Here is an 18,862-nt window from a genome sequence, read left to right as displayed (position 1 = left end):
TATTAAAACCTACTGGAACAGTTTCGATCTTTTATTGAGCCCTGAAGATGATCTCAATAAAAGATCGAAACGTTGGCACGATAAAGAAAATGTTTTTCTGAAACCTACATCACACCCGACCGCATCTCACGATATCTGAATAACTAAATAAACAACAGAAGAAATTTGTACATGCTCCAAGTACGTCTATTATTGTGTATGTGTAGATATACGGCCATTTAGCCATGTGCAGTCGTGTTCCTGAGTCCCCACCCCCAATTTCACCTATGGGGTTAGAGGTGGTTGAAGATGAAGTATGGGAGTACGGGTATTTCATCCAACATAGGAGAATTCACGAGGAATGTAGTATGAAAAACAATTGTCGGTTTCAAGGGATAGTGATGTCGACCAAAAAAGAAACTCCAACTTTAAATTATTCGTCACGTTCGTTTCTGTCGTACGACCGTCATGTAGTTACTTTTTTCGGCATGCCTCTTAGAGGAATGATAATAAACTTGAGTGGAAAAAATATTGGCTCGTTACACTAGTCCTCGTATTAATACGTAAACATGCATCCTGGACATTCGCCAAGACCTTAACCGGAGGCCAATGATCTGCAAATCCAAATCTTTTATTGCTGTTTATTTTTTCTGGTATCTAATAATTGTATTTCTCCCGTCTGTTTTTCTGATCATCGTGATGAGTTTTGTTTTTGAAAGTAAGCCCTTCTCCGAAATAAATTACCTTAACAACTAAACACACGTACATTTTAGATACTCATGCAATGCGCCCCTTATGTCTTGTAAGGTACCCTCATATCACATGATATTACGCAAGCTCGCGGTCACCGCAGAAACATGTAAAATGTTATTTATATTTAGTAAGGGGAATCCGCTAACTTCTCACTGGTTTCATGTCACGCTACTACGGATTTTGTGACCTCACGTCCTTCTCTTTTGCGCATTGTTGTAACCAAGAAATAAAAGCTTAGCCTAGGGGGGGGGGGAACGAGAAAACACCCATTTATATACGTATAATCAATAAATAATACCACTTCCGTGTTCAGCATATTCGCCAGAGGATTTGAGAGGAAATTATCAAGGAGCAAGGACATATGTGGTGAAAACTTTTTATTTGAATAAACCATAAATTAATAGTGAATTCTGCCCTGTACACATTAAAGTTGACAAATTTTGCTACCTTCCTCAGAAGTGACCTATTCTTTAATTTGAATTAATTAAGGTTTTGGTGGAGATAAAAAAGTCAGTGTCACAAGCGGGATTCGAACCCACGACCTTCGGTTGAGTTGAGAAACGAAACCTAATAAAATGTAATAAGCAAAATGAAGAATACTTCACTAAAGCTCTCCGTGGCCATTTCATTTGTCGACGAGAATCAAATAGATTACGCGACATTTGAAAAATGGCAAAAAGGAGAGAAAATTCAAAAGTCGGGTTGAGATAAGTAGTTAGTGTCCGAGTGGATCGAAGTCACGATAGCTCAAGTGGTAGAGCAGCGGCAATTTTAGCCGAAGGTCGTGGGTTCGAATCCCGCTTGTGACACTGACTTTTTTATCTCAACCAAAACCTTAATTAATTCAAAAGAATTTATTTGGCCAAGCGGACCACGAAACCTAATAAAATCTCTTTAATGTTCTCGCGAACTTAAAACGCTTTGCGGATAATACCACTTCCAAACTCATTATCGTGTCACTGTGAGTTCCCGCCTTTAGTGGCTTTTATAAATTAGGGTGCTTTATTTATTTAGAGAGAGAGGAGAAAAAACTTGTATGGGAGGAGCAAGTTCTTTTAAGGACAGCAACGCTAATAAATACTTATTATAATAGAGCAATACAAGCAAATTTAAAAAAAAAGTTTAAATAATGATAGTAACATTAGTAAATTAGTAATGATAAAAATAATTAATGCCACAGCATAAATATACATATATGCCGAAAGCAGATAATATCTACATACTCATACATCTCCTATATTACACCGTTTGTATGCTATGGGGTATTGTCATAAAATGAGTTAGAGATAGGTGCAAAAGGATTACTTGCAGGACTTGCACCAGGAAACATATTATATTCAACCCTTATATTACAATATTACATTTCAGCACAATTTCCCACTTACTATAAAGTTTACGAAGGGTATGAGAATGTTGTCAAGCAAGAGCCGCAGCGCATTAGATTTATTAATGAATAATGTTGGAATATCAGTTTTCTGACAAGTAAAAAATTAAAAACTATCATATTACGATAAAATTGAATAAATTGATTTTTATACTTATATTCACTCATGAAACTTATTTAGTTCACAAAATATGAAATAAAAATAAAAAGATACCACCATAGAATAATACTTTTTAGATATAAAAATATATATTATAATCAAATAAAAACATTTTTCTTAAATAAATAAAATGGCTTGCTCGACAAAACGTTTCTAGAAAAAAGACTACACAGCATTTTTAACTGTTTGGTGCGAATTGATATTTTTAATGTTATAATCAGGTCTACAATAAAACCATTCACACTGGCCTCAATTCGTTCTCGACCTTGTAAGAGCACGTTATCAGAATTCCACAATACCCTTTCTGCACACCCAAACCCACTCGTCCAACAACTTTCCACACTAACCCTACTCGGTAATCCTCCACATCTTCTGAAGAGGTAATAGCGTAGGGATTTGCTTCAGTGATATGTATGCAAAAAAGTGTGTGCAGTGTGAGGTAGTTGTAAATAATAATAACATTTAAAAAAATTAGGCACTTCTACAATTTTCTACAAATAAATTAAAACCAAACTTTAGGCGGCGGATAATTAATAGAAAGTAAGAATTTAATCGAACCATGACCAACAATTTCAATCATTAAAAATTCAGGTCAGTACTTTAAATTTAGTTCTGGTCAGGCGTTCATGAACGAATTAATATACATTTATATATTTTTATGCTGATTCTCATTAAAACTTGACGGGCTCCATCTCAACCTGAGGGCGTCTCCACCGCGGACCCTCGGCCGATACTCAGGACATACTGCGGAACAGGGAAGTGATGAAAAAGTTTCTAGGGAAAGGCGAAGGTTGTTCAAAACTTTTTTTATTTGGAGTTAGGTTGTTTCCTGCCATCTTGTTCCGCTTATCCTCGTTTTTGTCTGTCAGATGCGTTTAGGTATTTCGACATTTCTAGACTAAAACTGCTAGCACAGTTCATTATGTTATCCAGTTGTTCGATTATGATCGAAATTACTTCAAAACTTTTTACATACATACATAAAAAACGATATACATATATGGGATGATTGGTAAGGGGGGGGTCAAGTACTTTTTTGGTGAAAATATGATTATTTATTTACGTTATATATAAATGAAAAACCGTTTCACATTTAAAGAAAACTTGAAGGATGAATAAACAACGTCAAATCACACAAAAGTAACATTAAAAAAAGTATATCTTACTAAAAATTAAAACAGTACAACAGACACTGGGTCACTACTGATTTTACTACTGTAGTCTACACTCGCGGGGTTTTGATGTTATTCAAACGTGTTTCGGATTAACGCTAAGTGTTGAATAAGTCAATATAATGCCTTCCAACAGCTAACAGTGGAAGATGATAAAGAGAAACTACAGTTCTGATAACATCCGTTCAGAATGAGAGAAATAGTAAGAATTCCAAACAAAGATAGAAAACTCAATTATAGATTTAATGAGAGCTTTGTATAAATGGAGAGTTGGGATTACGAAAATTACAAACGTTTCTTATTATTATTACAAATCCAAGAATTTGAAGAGCAATTGGGTATTATTTCGAGAATAAATAAAGATAAACTTTGAAAGAACGATAAAAGAAAATGACTGAATATTTACTTATGTTGTATAATTTATTCGAAGATCGTGAGATGCGGTCTGGTGTGACGTAGGTTTTAGAGTTAGTTAGTTTATGTATATTTAAATTACGATAGTTAATTTGACACCTGATACAGTGTAGTACAATGGGTTGCTGCAAAAGGTTAGTCGTGTGTTGATATAGAGAGAACCAAATTTTGACCATTGGTTTCAGCAAAATTGGCGTAGCGGATAGAACGGACTTAATGTGTACATAAAGATTACTAATAACACAGGACCCAAGTAACACACACACCTGATACCGAGCATTCTATTATTTTACCGAAAAGGACAAGTGTCAAATTTGAACGCAACTTAACACTTTTCCCCCTGTGTGTTTCGCTTAGCACTAACTCACCCTGTATATCACGTACCTTATAAATGAGAATGGTTGGTATTATGGTTGAGAGACCAAAGTTAGAAATATTGATTGCCGAACTGTTTATTTTATTTTTTAAATATAAATTTGAGGTGCCGTTTATCGGTTGTGTGGAGGTCAGGGATGCGTCGGCAATTCGACAGTTAGTTAAATTAAAGTGAAACCTTGGCATAGCCGAGGCCGAGGTCGTACCGCTCGCTCGCTCACTCGAACCGTCGACCTTCTTCGAGCAAGGGCAGCATATGCGCGTCGAGAAAAATCTTTTATCTCACTCGAAATTTAGTTTTCATTTTGAAAAAAGATATTTCTAAAATGAAAATAACGGTGTTCTACACGAAAAGCGGCGCCAGCTGTGTATACGAGCCGTATTGCGGGCGGGTACATTGTTTTCTGGAAATAGGTGGCGTTACCCCTTTCGAGTGCGACGGTCTGTCGGGAGGGGTCGGAGGCCGAACCCGATGTGACGGAGGTCAAGGATAAGTGGCATCTCGTCCGACCGTACCCACCTGTTGGACCACATCGGTTTGAATACGGTTACGGTCGTCCGTCCCTTGTAACATCTCCTTCACTCAGCTATTAATAACATTTAACCGTTTATCCGTATGTGTTCTAACTTTCCTAAGATTCTGTGTTCACTCCCTTGTTTATATGCGCTTATGACAATATCTCCATTATTTCTCTGTAACAAATTAATAGAAAGTGCTTATCAACTCGAACAGATTTAATAACGTGATACCGTTGTCAACGGTATTAACCGTTCAAAAGTATAGCTTTTTTCTGTAGTCCGGTAATGATGTTTTAATAACGTTTGCCCGTTACTTAATACTCTTTGTAATCTCAGCCGTTCTGTTTCAGGTAATATCTACTACTGCTGCCTTTAATGTATGAGTTTTATTTTGATTAAGGGTGAGTTCGATTTTATATATGTGTTCTTTCATCTGTTTGATGCAGTTTTATGCACATTATATTATTTTCGAAAAGGGTCCCCCCATCAGCTTTCCCTTTTGTTAAAAGACAAAGAAAATTGTGACCAAAACTGTAATTCGACGGGCGAAGTAGCGTAAGAACACAAAATATTAATTCGTGTGCTTCGTTTGGCAGGGTCGCTGTTCTATTAAAAAATACACACTGTTATCAAATTCTGTTAATCCCAACTGCATTTTTCATTTCCTTCTTCTCCTTCCCTCTCCTCCTTCTTTCGTCTTCCCTCCTCTCGCTCATATAATAATTTATATATACACATTTAAATAATTAATAAATCAGAAAAAGCCTTTTTCCATTGCCATTAGGCATGTTTCATTGCTGTACTCCCGATTAATGCTAGTCATTCTAGAATACGATAATCGTAGATCATGAATTTCCACCTATTCTCGCGCTCTCCTCACAAACAATCCGGGTTATTGAAAATAAAATCGTGCTAGGTAGTAGAGATTTCTTCCATGACTAGATGTCGAAGCCATTGTGGTTTTTAAATTGTAATTTTAAGGTTCTCTCTAAGATTAACGATCGGAATATTTATGCTCTTGTTTATGCTGCCGTCGTTCAAATTTCCACATACCGCTTCCCAAGCGTATGCGCCTCTCTCTCTCATGTGTGAAACTGAACTACATGTCTCCGTTTCATGATAAGAGATACTAGGTTTGCAAACTACGGTCTGCGAGTCGCTAAGCACAAGACCAAAACTTGTCAGGTCATTCCTAGTAAAAGGTGCAATAACTTTTTCTCGAATCCCTACTCACATAAAACTAAGATATCAAAGATGTCCAGAATAGTCTTAAAAATCACCTCTTATCAAGTTATGATTGGTGCTAAAAGTTCTCTGTCTTAAATTAACTTCTTTTGAAAGTTTTATTTCTAGATTTATATTGACAATTTATAATGTATTTATGATTTGTACTTAATTGCATTGATAAAGTATTTTTGTCTACTTATTTTATTAGTAATTTACTTTTTAATTGCTCAATTATTCTGTACATTAGAATATTTATTTCAATAGGAAATTTGAAGTAAACATGTATGTAGTTCAATGTAAAACGAATAGATGTAACATATTGACCACAAAAATTGGGTTCTTCGAAGTAATTAATGTTAAATGAATTAGAAGTAGAGTAAACTTAGTAAGCTTTGTATTTTACATTAGATGTAAGAATGGTCCTTGAGACCAAATCTTGTGTGATTGATAAATAAAGCGTTCATCATCTCACACTCACTCACTCACTTTCTCCATCGCTCTGTTGTTATTCAAGGAAGGGTAAAATGTGAAATCGGACGAATGAATTGTTTATTTTGGGACGCATTTGCCGTACCTCCTTGCCTCCATACATTAAACTCTGTATCAACCAGGGCCCATTGAAACCATTCGGAATCGGGAGTTCAATCGATACTAACCTAATTCTATTGCCTTCCAGTCGGAATTCACTGTATTGTTATTATGGAATTGAATAACTACTTTTCTTCATTTATCTAGGCCTTATATCATAATACCACATTAATCCAATGATACGTACAACCTGATATAGAAATAAATCAATTTTAACTATTTTATTAACTCCTGATAGGCTCTACTATCAGGGACTTTGAGCAGTCTTCGGAGCGTTTAGAATAAGCCCTTTGGTCAGCCTGCTAATTGAAGCTCACTTTATTGAAGGGAAGGGTGGTATTCCTCGGCTCCGTATAGAGAGCGTGTTTGGGTCTTTTTTTTCCTTTTACGAGGGTATTTCAACTACGTGGCTATTTGAACCCTCGGGATGCCATTGTTTTTGAAAAAAAAAAAAAAACATTTGTAAGTATGTCCAGCGGCCCTGCATTCGAACCCTGGACCTTTACCTTACAGTGATGAGCGCCGTGTCAACGCCTAAACCGTTGCGGCCACCGACGCCCCTAAGAACTAAATATGTAAACAAAGAAATACAACGTACCGAATGACTTAGGAGGGACCTTGAGGCATGGCAGCAGACACCACCGACACCCCTACCCCTGTTCCGTTTTTTGGCGGAAACAATGTTGTTTTATTGTATTTAGTACTGATATATGTATTGTTTTGTGACCTCTAGTGCGTTTCGGCCACTTTTTTCGGTTCCCATTACGCGCGGCACTGGTTGAGTGCACAATGTTAACCCACCCCCTCTGAAGGGGCGAGCGGGAGAAGTCAGCATGTCTACCGATTAGTCTGTGGATTGTGGGATTCTACACCGAACCTCGCGGAAGAAGCAAATTTCCGCGCGCGGAGGTGAGCGCTCCTAACTTGAGAATTTACACCTGTGATAAGGCCTATGTGCCAGGTGCGCACGCTAAAGAACCTCAATGTTATATGACCTCTAGTGCGTGATGAGAGTGAATGTATTTATTGGACGATTATCGAGGCCTGCCGGTAATTTATTTTAAATTATGCGAAAGCTGGATTTGTCGGCGAAAGTGATAATCCTAACCCTTTGCACACGTGTATAGATTTGTGCTTATATAATTCAGTAATCACTAATAATAATATATGTTTTAAAAAGTATTAATAATACATTTAAAGTATAATCTATGAAGAATTAAGACGAAATTCTACAATGTGCTAGCTAGCATTATTCAGGGTTTGTATTAAACTGGATAGAAGACTTTAATTTCTGTTGTTCTTTTTCCAAGGGAATGTGCATGTTACACAAAATACGACAGGAGTTATGTACTTTAGATTAATGAAATTATGATAATCACGACAACTACGTACATTTATCCAATTGTTTAATATACTAATGAATTAAAAAACATATTGAATGTTTAATTTAATTTTTTCGTCAATCCGCGAAGGAGATGATTTCTTCCCGAAGTAAAAACACGTTTGAGCTATTCTTGTAATTGCTTCCTTTTAGAAACCCACTGAAAAATAATAGTGACTGTATCATTTATATCTATAAGCTGTTTCATGAAACGAAACGATCGTCGTTCCGTCTATGAAATTGCGGACGAGCCAAGGCTGGGAAATTATTGTATCTAAAAGCTTTTGTACCCCCCTCCTTACCAAAGTGGAAACAAGGGAGTTAAAAGGAAAAAGGGCCTGTTGTCAAACAAACTCTTTACGTGATTGCAGTTGGTTTAGTCTGGCACAACGAGATCAATTCATCCCCACAGTGCTATTATTCGATATGGCATTTTCGAGCAATTACTTCCACTACCTCGATCCTGTCCCGATAAAGGGTAAACTTTTTATTATTAACTTCGTAATATTACTGGCCAGGTGACAATTTTGCACGATCGGTTTTTTTTTTTTTTGTGGATTGTCATAACGTAATTGTTACCTCGTTTTATCTTGCTTTTGCTGTGCATACATTAATGAGTGAAAAATAGATTTTGAAAAAAATTGAAAATCGCGTAAGCGGCATACATCCTGAAGTTTTATGTAGTCAAAGACACAAAACCGGATACTCGTATTACTAATTATAATGGTTTGAAAGTATTAATGTATCGAAAAAAGTACATATCGTTTGAAGTGAACAACAAAATACGTCAGGTGTCCTTGGTTTGTTTTTTTGTTTTCCCCTCTTTTGTGTTTATTTGTAAATAAAAAAATTATGTATATATTTACTTTCTTATAGAAATTATGTGTACGTATATGTATTGGGTTGTCCGGAAAATAATGCAGGATTTTAAGTTTTCATTAAAAAAAATCTATATAAAATATTCTGTTTACGTTTACAGGATTACTCATTTGTATGAATGTCAACACTTATTAATCCTCTTCCAAATGATATTGTTTGTTTACCTCTGTAGCATTCCGCTACTTGGAAATAATTCAGTCATCCTTATAATGTCAAAGCGAGAATTTCGTACGATTTTCTTTTACGAGTTTAAACTCGGCCGAAGCGGAGCCCAAACGGCTAGAAACATTAACCAAGTCTGGGGCGAGGGTTGTGTTAATGAGTGTACTGTGCAAAGGTGGTTTAAAAAATTTCGGGAGGGAGATTTCAGCCTTGAAGATGAAGAAGGTCGTGGAAGGCCTTCCTCTCTTAATGATGATGTTCTGCGATCAGTGGTGGAAGAAAACCCCAAAACAACTGTTCGAGAACTTGCTGACCACCTCAAGGCGATTGGAAAAGTGAAAAAACTCGAAAATTGGGTTCCACACTCATTAAACGATCGCCAAAAAAATCAGCGCTTTGATGTTTGTGCATCACTTCTTTGTCGAAACAAAAATGACCCATTTCTGGCCAGAATTGTTACATGTGACGAAAAGTGGATTCTCTACGATAACACTAGACGTTCTGGACAGTGGCTCGACAAAGGAGAAGCTCCAATACATTTTCCAAAGCCCCCAACTCATCAAAAAAAGGTAATGGTGGGCTTCATTTGGTTTAATACACTACAGCTTCTTAAATCCTGGCGAAACCATCAATGCTGAATCATACTGTAACCAAATTAATACCATGCATCAGAAATTGGCAGTAATGAAGCCCTCTTTGGTCAATCGGAAAGGGCCCATTTTGTTGCATGACAACGCTCGACCACATGTGTCACGTGTAACGTCACAAAAATTATTGGAGCTTGGCTATGAAACTTTGCCTCACCCACCCTACTCTCCGGACCTCTCGCCTACTGACTACCATTTTTTTAGACACCTGGACCACTACTTACAACACATAATATTCAAAAATCAAACGGAACTGGAAAATGCATTTATTGACTTTATCAATTCTAAAAATTCTGAATTCTACTCAGACGGAATTAATAAGTTACCAACACGTTGGGAGAAATGTATTGAGAGTATGGGAAATTATTTTGATTAAAGAACATTGCTTTAAAGTAACTAGTTTCTTTTTTTTTGTTTAATACCAAAATCCTGCATTATTTTCCGGACAACCCAATACTTTTCAAGCTGTCAGTATCTTAGTAATAATCGGAAATCGGAAAACGCCTAAAAGCCGGCAACACACTTACCCAATGCAAAGCCATGCGACGCTACCCGAGGCTACCCGACGCCTTTCCACGTATTGGTAGGGTGTGCACATCTATGCGAAGGCAAGCGCACACGTCGCGTACAGTCATATAGCGTGTATCACAATAATCACTATCACAATCGCAACTCCTCTTTTGTTCTTAATGCACTATTTTGAGGAAAGCCATGTAATAAATTGTTTGTTAAACTGAATTGTTTTAATTAAAAGTTATTCCCGTGTTTTGATAAATTTTCTGCCTAACCATCATAATTAAATAATTTTTATAAAAACGTATGAATTTTTGATCTCGTTTAATTTGGTTTACATTAAAATAGGACTGTTGTAATTAATAAACGACAAAATTACATGAACTTTGTTGATTTGAGTATGAAATAAACTACAAAAAATGTGAGTATCCTGTACTGAAGATACTCGGCGATAATGGTGTAATTTTATGAGCAAAACCATGAAAAAAATTGTTAGTAACATTTTATGAGTAAAACCGTGTAATAAATTGTTAGTTAAATTCATTATATAAAAAAATGGTATTCCGGTGTTCATCAATTTTCTACCAAACCATTAAAATTATTATTTTTTAAATAAAAACTAAAAAAACAACGGCTTAACGCCAGGAACACCACCCAATGCAACGCCATGCGACGCTACCCGGTGCTACCCGACTCAAATCCCAAGTCCATTTTTCCATAAGGTTGTATTACCCCCGTGCACATCTGCCCGATGCTATGCTTCGCTACCCTATTCTACGCTCTGCGATCCCAACTGTCCAGATTTTCGTCGGTCGCATCGAGTACAGTCGAAGACAAAAGAACCGGACACTCATATTTTTATTCAACTAAATGTATTATTGTCGTTATATTAATTACAATATACTTATTTTAATATAAACCAAATTAACCGAAATCAAAAATGCATTAGTTTTGAGTTTTGCTAAACAAATTTAACTAACAATTTATTTCATGGTTTTGCTCATACAATTACACCATTTTCGTCGAGTAGCGACAGAACAGGACACACAAATTTTTTGTAGTTTGTTTCAAACTTTGTATATGTAATTTTGTCGTTATATTAATTATTCATCTTATTTCTTCTTTTAATATTCTTATTTTAATATAAGCCAAATTAAACGAGATCAAAATGTCATTAGTTTTTATAAAATTATGTAATTATGATGGTTAGGCAGAAAATTTGTCAAAATACCGGAATAACTTTGTTTAAAACCAATTAAATTTAACTAACAATGTATTACATGGTTGTGCTCATAAAATTTAAGTAACTATTTATTACATGGTTTTGCTCAAAATAAGGCATTACGAACAAAAGAGACGTTGCGATTGTGATAGTGATTATTGTGATACACGCTGTGTGACTGTACGTGGCGTGGGCTTGACGTCGCACAGATGTGCACACCCTACCAAACGTGACAAGGCGTCGCATAGCGTTGCATCAGGTAAGTGTGTTCCCGGCTTAAAGTTTTCCTTAGGCCCTAACCATCAGAATTTGGAAGAAAGTGAACACAGTTTATGTTTTGTAAATTATTATATTCCAATAAACATTATAAAAACAGATTTAGTTGTTCAGGTATATATATCAAACAATTATAAAATGTAACATTTTAATAAAAGTTTATTAGCACCTTATTTATTATAAAATACACTACTAGTTTCGACGCTCGATTGGTGGAATCTTTTTCAAGTGTTTCGTTGAAGATTAAATTTTTCTGTTAACTTGCATTTGTCTTATTTTTGGTGTTCATTTCCTACCAATATCTCAATCCGACACGTGCTCGATCCTTTTTTTTTGCGTCCCCGACGTCCTGCCTCCGCATTTCCTTTTTCCTTTTTTTGGGGCTTATTGCCATTTTTTACAACAAGGTGGTGGCTACATGTCTGTCGGGACACTTTCGAGCCGGGAAAATATTCCCAATATTAATTAATATATATTAATTTTCCCAGCTCGAAGGTGCCCCGACGGACACGTGCCACCACCTTGTGTCGAAACTAGTAGTGTGTATTTTATAATAAATAAGGTGCTAATAAACCATTTTTAAAAATAAACATTTTAATAAACATCGTTTAAAAAAATCTGTGTGGTCTACAATACACCTACATAGAAGATTATATTTTATATTTACAATAGAACCCTTGTTAAACGAATTAAAGGAGGCCGAGAACCGAGAGTTCGGATAACACAATTTTTCTGATAATACATGGAGGCTGTTGGCATGCGGTAAAAGGTGTAAAAAATGTAATGTCCAATTAAAACCGAACGATCCATGTATTTTACATACAAATATGAAGTTCAGTGAACTGTAGTCGAAATGTAAACCAGAGAAAAAGAACTTTACTATTTTTTTAAGATTAACTAAGCTTCTTGCGATTCGGCACTTTACAAATATATTCATGAAGTTTAGGTTTAGATGTGACCCATTGTTGATATCCCAACACCATAATTAACGGCTACATTTCACAATAACATTTTTCATTTCAATTTTTCAAACAAAATATTTGATGGAGAAATTTTGGGGCGAGCGGAAGAAGTGGTGGATGATGCGAAAAGCCTTTCCCGTTTAGCATAGGCTTCAAAATTGGAAGTACGTAGTGTGCTACTTTCCGACGATTAACCGTAACCTGTTTCAACAAATAACCTTTTTTCATATATCAGTCCCAGTGTCGAATTTTTTTTTCGCTTAGTAACAGGCATAAAGCGTTTCCAATAGATAGTCGTAAGCTTGATCTGGAAAGTTATAAAGGAACGTCCTTGGCGTAGAGTCGATAGCGTTTATAAAAGAATATATATTTAATAAAAGCCAGTGGATTAACACACGGATGAATGAAAGAGGATAAAAGGAATGTGATAAATTTGGAGAAGTGGAAAATCACCAATTCCCACCTGGAAAGTAAATTACCGTAAAAACAGGGCCAGATAACGGATTATATTTTATTATTTTTCCAAACAGTTTGATATTTGTGATTTGTCAGAACAACATCGTCATCAGTCAAAAGTTAACGCAGAAAAAATGTTTAGGCTACTTGGCCCGGACGGTAAATATCTACATAAAAGAAAAAAATCTGTATGTAAATGTATATGAAATTAATTAAACCTTTCCTTCGATAAATTTCAATTCATTACGTCATTTTCACGAAATATAAATTTTCCCTCTGACAAACTTTAAAATACAAAACCGTTCTTTCAATTTCTTAAAATTGACGTAATAATCAATCGATCGAGTTGGAAAAAATCTTCACGTACCTAGAGTGTGGAAAAGAACAAAAATCGTATTAAATGCTGAAGCATAATTAAAACAATTAAATAATATATACGTTTTTTATTATTTTTCATGCTAAAAATTATTTAAATGTTTTGAACCGTCATGTTTTCGCAAATTTTACGCTCAACAACTTTTGTTATTAGGATTTTTTTTCAAAAAAAGTGACCTTGGAAGAGAATGATTACTTTGACTTTTTGGGATGCGGAATCCTTCTGCTGTAAATTTACCTCATCACGGAAATTCAATTTTTCCTTACCATTTCGCAGGTGTTGTGGCAGTTTGGCCTGGAAAAACGTATTTATTTATTTTTTATTTTTTTATTTTTTTTTTAAGAGTGAGAGTGAGAGAGGAGTGATCGGTTTTTTCAATGATCACATAATAGTTTTTGCCCCAAAATCGCGAATAACTCTAAAACGGTTCAGAAATCGGGCAAAGTGGAAGGTGACCAATTGAAAGCTTATTAAAGTTTCCTATCGATTGCTAATGATCGTCGCTTCAGGACGTACGAAGTCTTCGTACAAAGTGCACAAATTAACATGTTCCCGAATTTTTGAATTTAGTGATGAATGACTGAATGTAGTAAAACATTTAAAAAGTTATCTTGTTCAGTGTAAAATCTTCCAAGAAATGTGGCCTAGCGCTGGTCTGTGACTTAAAAGGCTGAGAAAATGTACATTTACAAAGTTGGCCATTTTTTCGTGCAAAAACCAGGTGGGTTTTTTTTTTATGGGCAGTGTGCATTTAAATATACTAAATCATTTACACGGACACAAGTTTAAAAATTATGTGTGGTGTTTAATGACCGTTAGTTAATAATTATTCAGAGTTCGTGAGATGGGTCGGGTGTGACGTAGGTTTTAGAAAAACATTTTCTTTATCGTGCCAATGTACGTTTCGGCCTTTATTGAGATCATCTTTTGGGATTTATAAACATTGTTTAAATTTTACAAATACATGTAGGAGGTGAAAAAATGAATGTATACAACGCTAGAAATTTTAGAAAAAAAATGAATTTATACAATGCTAGAAAATTTTAAATTAAAATAAAAAAATTTATACAATGTTAGAAAATTTTAGATTCAATCAAAGTATTTGCAATCACACTTTGAGTTCCAAGATCCATTATGTTCAGTGGCCTAATTGACCAAATTACATATTTCAATTATTTATTCTTTTTATGTAGGGTCTTGGTAGAGATGAAAAAGTTAGTGTCACGAGCCGGTTTCGAACCCACAGTCGAAGGTGGTACACTAACTTTTTCGTCTCGACCAAGACCTTACATAAAAAGAACAATTAAGAAAAAATTATGTTATTATTTGGAAATTTTTATTTTCATTAGTTAAGCTTAAGCGTTTCATCTTTAAACTAAAATATTACCAATTTTAAACTAAATAGTTTCTAATTAATAAATGTAAGCATTATTGTTGGACATCACCTGGAATTTTCTACATGAACCACATTATTAATTGGTCAAGTGGACCATGAAATTAGTGAATTTAACACATTATTTATTTTGAATGCGTTCCCTAGTTATTTGTTGTAAAATGGCAGTTTATTTAATCCGTGTCTTAATAAATTAGCAAAATATGGAATATAAAAATGGTTCAAATAATAATTTTTTTTTTTTTGTTAAAAAAAAGTGTAGATATTCTTTGAAATTAAAGGGAAAGCTGTGTTATTCTTTGACCGCTACGTGTTCATAAGGGCTTGGCAAGGATCCCAATATAGTTTTATTCAGGTGGGGGGGGTTGTACTACACATTCTGCAGACGTTATCCACTGTGCATCCCCCCTTCTCTTGCCCCTTCTCTTTTCGCTATTAAGTTAAAAATGCACCTAGGTGATTTTCCCTTTCTCCCGCTCCTCCCCTTTACCAAGTATCATTTATTTTCTCTTTCGGGAATTTAACGTTTCAGATGTGACCATCAATTCGTTTTTTCCTCGGTTTAATTATAAGCAAAGTTTATGGAAAACAGGATAGAGCTTTTTATTGGAGTTCCTTATTTGATAAAATATCAAATTAAATATTTTTAAAAACGTTCGAAGTTAATTGCCTTTACAGCTAATTGACGATTTCATCACTGAAATTACAACATGGAATAAAAATTAAGGCCATGTAATCAATGTGTTAAAACAAATACACACCTACGTATATATTTAAATTCTTTTTATTGATTTAACTAAGTGGTAAAAGATGGTAAAAATATTTAATAATCTAGTCTGTTGGTTATTTTTGTGAACTAAAACACCAATTATTTTTTATGACATATATTTACATACATATAGACAAATAGATATATACATACATATAGGGGGGGGGGGGTCCATATAGATTATGGTTTAGCCAGTTTATATCCTGCAAAAAAGATGCCCGAAAATGTTATTCAAAAATAATTTGAAGGAGGAAATAGAGTTATAGAATATACCAAATCTATGTGAAAAATATATGTATATTATTATACAAAGAAAAATGTATTTCAGAACAAACGGGTTACAAGAGGTATTGTGTAAAGAATCAAATTACCTATGTTCAAAAATATATTTGCTAAACTCACGAAATTACAGAGTAACTGTATTGTTAAATAAACTATTCTCCGCAAAACGTAAGTATCTATAGAAAGAGTATCAAAATTCTAAAAGGAATCAGTAATAAACTGTTTCAATATGATTTAATTCATCTAATTTCCTAAGTACTTACACACCTATAATGGTAAGTAAAATTAAAGTATGGAATAAAATAACAAATTTAAAATCCCGTATTACATGAAACATTTAAATGTATAGATAGTTCAGTATATTCTTTAATTAAATTTTATATTAATAATATAACAAAAATTAATAAAAACCTATGTACACATTAGTCACACACGACTCCTTGCAAGGACCTAGCATATGCTATCTTATATGGTCTAAACTAAAAATAAACGTGTAATAAATTAAAAAATAAAACAATATATAAATATGTCAGTATATTGTAGAATTTAAAATATTGTAAAAAAATACTGGTCAAATAAATAAAAATCTTTAAAAAATTTAAATCGCTATGCATTTCGGGCCACGTTCCTGGTCCCTTTTGAAAGCCGTTATTTTAGCTAAATATAACTCACCATAAATGTAATCACACACCATAGAATAAAACACTCTGAAATAAAAGCTTTAAAGAAGGACGAGGGACGAGCCCGAAATACATAGCGATTTAAATCTATGTCCTAAAAAATAATTGGTGTTTTTGTTAACAAAAATAACCAACAACTTAAATTATATGTACATATATAGCACACCCACAAGAAAAGTGACACAAGTGGAAAAATTATAAAAACCGGATTATTTAGATTTTTTGAATTATTCGGGTGTGTGATGCCACAGGAAAAATGACACAACTGGAGTCATCTGCTAGGCAGACTGTGTCACTTATGAATTGGCGGGAACGTATTTTCAACATTCACGAAAAGTGGCGTATCTTAGTTCTGTGCCGAGCATTACATCAGTTTTTTTCTTCTTTAGCGAAGTATTTTATGCTGTACCGGAGTCACATTTTTACATTGTGAAAAAACAGTTGTTAATTCAATTGTACAAATATGTTTTTCGTAATGTGAAATTAATATAGGGCCCTGATAATGGGACTTCAAAATAAGTGGAAAGCTTGGCAGTAACAATTGAATTTACTTTTTTCTTCAAGTCCATACCTTTATCTAGAGTGTTCGTGAATTATTTTAATTTCATTCATTTTATTTTAATAACATTCTTAATTAATATTGTTTTTTTCATAATTTTTTAACAATGTTGTCTTTTAACTTTACATTATTTTTTAATGCTTTAGTCACATTGTTTTTAATCATCAATAAAACCTTTATTTCAATAATTAATTTGGTATATTATATAACTAATTAACGCTGAGTCCAGGAGGAAAGCACATTTGGGTCAAAAATAATCTTTGCAAAACTTACTACATGGATATTTATGCTCTTTTGTTAGGCCTTGTTTATGCCATGTGGTCTGTTACTATCACCAAAAAAATGAATACGCTTATAGTGATTCATTGACCTCCATTATCGTTAGAGCAAACAAACTAACTTAAATTAATGAGAGCCAATGTATGCAAGAAAAGTGTCACAACTCAAAAAGGAGTAGTTTTTTAAGGGTTGTTACAACTTAATTTTTAAAGTTTTGTGTTTTCGCTTAAGTCTTGGAAAAACGAAAGCCATCATTGACGGATCATGTCAGTTTTTATTTCCAACAACCGTAATGGCGTTTACTTAATACATAAGTAACAAAAAGTCAACTTACAATTGCCTCTCCTGTAAAATTTTCTTTTATTGAGTTGTATCACTTTTTCTTGTGGGTGTGCGATATATTTTTGTGTAGAGAAGGATTTTTATATTTTTAATTGAATTGTACGTATGTAGGAAATGCTATTTAACAATTGTGTTTGGTTTTATAGATATTATTTATTTGATATTTGTTGAAAATCAGGTGTCTTTAAATAAAACAGAATAGAGCTTTTTATTGGAGTTTCTAGTTAATAAAACGTCAAATTAAATAATTAAAAACAGAGGAAATGTTATTTAACAGTTGTTTTTCGCTTGATGAATATTATTCCTTTGATATATGTTTAAAATATGTCGTCTTTAAATAAAACGCGTCGATGAGCCAGTGGTTGGGAATTTATTCCACTATGCGTCGTTTTGTTATGTTGTGAAAACCAGTTTCTTGTATCGCCGTGATCTGTTGACATGGTGGCCTTCAATACGCACAACTTCGAAATGTTTCGAATTTACATTTCATACGAAGTCTGTAAAACCAAAGAATTACAATTTATAATTTGATGTTCTTAATTAATGTAAAACTACTATGTTTTTGTGTGTGTAATCGAATCTTATGTCAAAAGGCAATGAAATCCTGCCGTTAGCTCAGTCGGACATTGTTTTAAATATGTCCCCCATATCTCATAATTTAATCGATACTAGATCTACCATCTAAACCAATAACTCCAAAATACACAAAAAAACACAAGAATACGACAGCTTCCTAAAAAAAATCACCTGGTCATGATTTGATAACAGCTGAAGTTCTTCAAGAACTTCCCAATAAAGCCGTCGTCTTTCTGATTTCTTTATTTAACGCATTATTGAGGAATACACACTTTCCCATACAATGGAAACTTTCTTACATTAAAATGATCCCAAAGCCCCATAAAAATTTAAGCTTATCATCTTCCTATTTGTTACCATTTCCTTCTAAATTATTCGAAAAATTAATTTACAAAAAATTAACTCTATTGCTACTTCAAACAACATCTTACCTGTCCATCAATTTGGCCTTCGAACCCATCATTCATACTCATCAACTTCACAGAGTTACAGATTTCATTACTTTATGGCTCGAGCAGAAATTGTTTTTGAAAATGG

At 34.1% G+C, this 18,862-nt stretch overlaps 1 protein-coding gene and 1 long non-coding RNA gene across 3 annotated transcripts in view; one reads left to right on the top strand and one right to left on the bottom strand.

The window, feature by feature from the left end:
• LOC106673060 (AT-rich interactive domain-containing protein 5B-like) overlaps positions 1 to 18,862 on the top strand; it is a 57,225-nt gene that overhangs the window by 19,543 nt on the left and 18,820 nt on the right. The window lies entirely within an intron of this gene.
• On the bottom strand, positions 7,961 to 17,780 carry LOC112126741. The gene is made up of 2 exons (XR_002910188.1): positions 17,742 to 17,780; positions 7,961 to 8,112 (listed from the first exon to the last, which is right to left on the bottom strand). It is a non-coding gene; the product is annotated as an uncharacterized LOC112126741 (long non-coding RNA).

Source organism: Cimex lectularius, unplaced genomic scaffold, assembly GCF_000648675.2.
Source record: "Cimex lectularius strain Harlan isolate CLEC.00 unplaced genomic scaffold, Clec_2.1 scaffold99, whole genome shotgun sequence".
NCBI lineage: Eukaryota > Metazoa > Arthropoda > Insecta > Hemiptera > Cimicidae > Cimex > Cimex lectularius.
The sequence above is the reverse complement of the archived record's forward strand: the minus strand, read 5'-3'. Positions and strand labels throughout refer to the sequence as shown.